At 37.6% G+C, this 2,963-nt stretch overlaps 1 long non-coding RNA gene across 1 annotated transcript; it reads right to left on the minus strand.

Annotated features, from left to right (window-relative positions):
• Nucleotides 1-752: 752 nt before the first annotated feature.
• On the minus strand, nt 753-1,439 carry LOC106567482 (uncharacterized). Its single transcript, XR_001320082.2, has 3 exons — nt 1,352-1,439; nt 1,181-1,254; nt 753-822 (listed from the first exon to the last, which is right to left on the minus strand). It is a non-coding gene; the product is annotated as an uncharacterized lncRNA (long non-coding RNA).
• Nucleotides 1,440-2,963: the final 1,524 nt, after the last annotated feature.

Raw genomic sequence — 2,963 nt, forward strand, 5'->3', positions numbered from 1 at the left:
CAAAACCACTCCTTTATTGGGGGTGTCTTGCTAATTGCCTATAATTTCCACCTGTTGTCTATTCCATTTGCACAACAGCATGTGAAATGTATTGTCAATCAGTGTTGCTTCCCAAGTGTACAGTTTGATTTCACAGAAGTGTGATTGACTTGGAGTTACATTGTGTTGTTTAAGTGTTCCCTTTATTTTTTTGAGCAGTATATATTGCACACCCTTTAGTTTGTCCAGTGTTGTGTTTACCCTTTTCTTTAATATTTATCTATAATAATTGGTAGTTCTAAGTTCTTATTTTCCCTGTTTTTTATTTTTCCACAGTATTTAACAGCGGTACACAATTGGAGAGACACAGATAATATCTCCTTCCGTAGCTAATATCAACCATAAAGGAAAAGGGCGAAGTACGAGAGTCATGCTATTAATTGTCCAAAGCAGGGATGGAGAGTGAGCTAGTGAGGTAGGCTGCAGTGGGTTTGCTGGTCAATACATATACTGAACATGTAACCACAGTAATGGTGGCCAGTAAATCAATGAATAAAAATGTTATATTGACAAATTAAACAGAAATTGTAGACCTTTAATCTTTTCCAACATGTCAACAGACACTTAACTTCAAATAAGTATGAAACATTTCACAGTGTTAACTTTCTCTTTATTCCTGGTTGATGTAAATTTCAGAGCCTCTTTAGTGTGGATGGGGTATAGCATACATTTTCAACAACAAAGACTGCATTTCCAGTTTGTGTTCTTTACTCTGTTTAACTATTTTGTCTTCATTCCTAGGCACAGCACATGGAACCACCGTTGGCATGCAAAACATTCAATCTAAAATTAAACAAAGCGTAACACGTTATAAATAATATCAAATATCAATGCAGTATGACGAATGACGAATTAGCCATCCATTGTGTTATATCCACCTTCCGGAGACACCTGAAACCCCACCTCTTTAAGGAATACCTGGGATAGGATAAAGTAATCCTTCTAACCCCCCCCACCCTTAAAAGATTTAGATGCACTATTGTAAAGTGGTTGTTCCACTGGATATTATAAGGTGTAAGTCGCTCTGGATAAGAGCGTCTGCTAAATGACTTAAATGTAAATGTAAAATGTAATCATAAATTGTCTTACATGCCGTCACTGTTGTCAAAAGATTATAAACATGTTAAATAAAGTTACTAACCCAGTCAGTCTTTGGGCCACATCCAGGTTCTTTATCAGTGGCACACATGAAGCAGTTGTTGGCTTTGTTGAACTCTGAAATCATAGGCATGAACTGATCATATGGCTGTCCCACACAACTACATAAAAATAAAGAATTTACATTTACTTTGAATTAAATGTCATTACATACCAGACATTTTTAGTATATCCTCAGTCATTTCTTTTCGCAGTTGCTCCATGTGTTCTTGTGAAGGTTCTATATCAATTTGGGAGGGGATGTTGGGGAAGTCCTGTGCAACTTCCTTGGCCATCTTCACCAAAAAATAAAATAGAGTTTTGACCTAATTGTCACATAACAGCTAACCATTCAATATTGAAAAACTAACTATCAAACCTGCATTACAAAGACCCCGCAGCTGAAGGTGTCCTGCTTCATGATGTGAGTTATTTCCCCTCCTTTCCACTTTATGTCCACCCACTCGTCTTTTCCATGGCAGGATCTTCTCATTTTGAAGTATTCTCATTTTTTATATAAACATAATGGAATTCTGATTATTTATAGGCAAATGAATACACAAGGCAAATTTGTATGCTGTTTTCCTTATCACTATAATCTAGCAGTAATTCAGTAGTAGAGGTAATTTCATTTATGCCCCATTCTACACACAGCCTAAATTATAGGCACTGAACCATTTACAGGACAATAATAAAAGTAGCATATAGAATCCAACCCTATCACAGAGTGAATGAATGTAGAGCGTTTGTAGACTTTAAGAAAAAAATATTAAGTGACAGTTTCATCAGTACATGCTTAAAGAAAGTCATATCACAAAGATCACAGATGACAGTGCCCACCAAATCTATGACAAAAGAGAATGAATTGAAAGCACCAGTGTGTTTGTCAAAATAATATCTGAAAATGTCAGTTGTTGAACATAATACTTCTATTTGCAATAGAAATGTATGATATATGCAGTTCGGGAATATTCCATGTATCAACACTACATGTCGGACGGACATAAGACATTCGTACATACAGTATTTTTTTTATTTGACCTTTATTCAACCAGGTAAGCCAGTTGAGAACAAGTTCTGGCCAAGATAAAGCAAAGCAGTGTGACACAAACAACAACACAGAGTTACACATGGAATAAACAAACGTACAGTCAATAACACAATAGAAAAGTATATATACAGTGTGTGCAAATGAAGTAAGATTAGGGAGGTAAGGCAATAAATAGGCCGTAGTGGCGAAATAATTACAATTTCGCAAATAAACACTGGAGTGATAGATGTGCAGAAGAAGAATGTGCAAGTAGAGATACTGGGGTGCAAAGGAGAAAAAAAAATACAAAATATAAATAAAATAAATAACAATATGGGGATGAGGTAGTTGGATGGGCTATTTGCAGATGGGCTATGTACAGTTGCAATGTTCTGTAAGCTGCTCTGATAGATATGAGTCTCCAGCTTCAGTGATTTTTGCAATTCGTTCAGTCATTGGCAGCAGAGAACTGGAAGGAAAGGCGACCAAAGAAGGAATTGGCTTTGGGGATGACCAGTGAAATATACCTGCTGGAGCGCGTGCTACGGGTGGGTGCTGCTATGGTGACCAGTGAGCTGAGATAAGGTTGGGCTTTACCTAGCAAGGACTTATAGATGACCTGGAGCCAGTGGGTTTGGCGACGAATATGAAGCGAGGGCCAGCCAACGAGAGCATACAGGTCGCAGTGGTGGGTAGTATATGGGGCTTTGGTGACAAAACGGATGGCACTGTGATAGACTGCATCCAATTTGCCGAG

This window comes from Salmo salar, chromosome ssa13, assembly GCF_905237065.1.
Source record: "Salmo salar chromosome ssa13, Ssal_v3.1, whole genome shotgun sequence".
Taxonomy (NCBI): domain Eukaryota; kingdom Metazoa; phylum Chordata; class Actinopteri; order Salmoniformes; family Salmonidae; genus Salmo; species Salmo salar.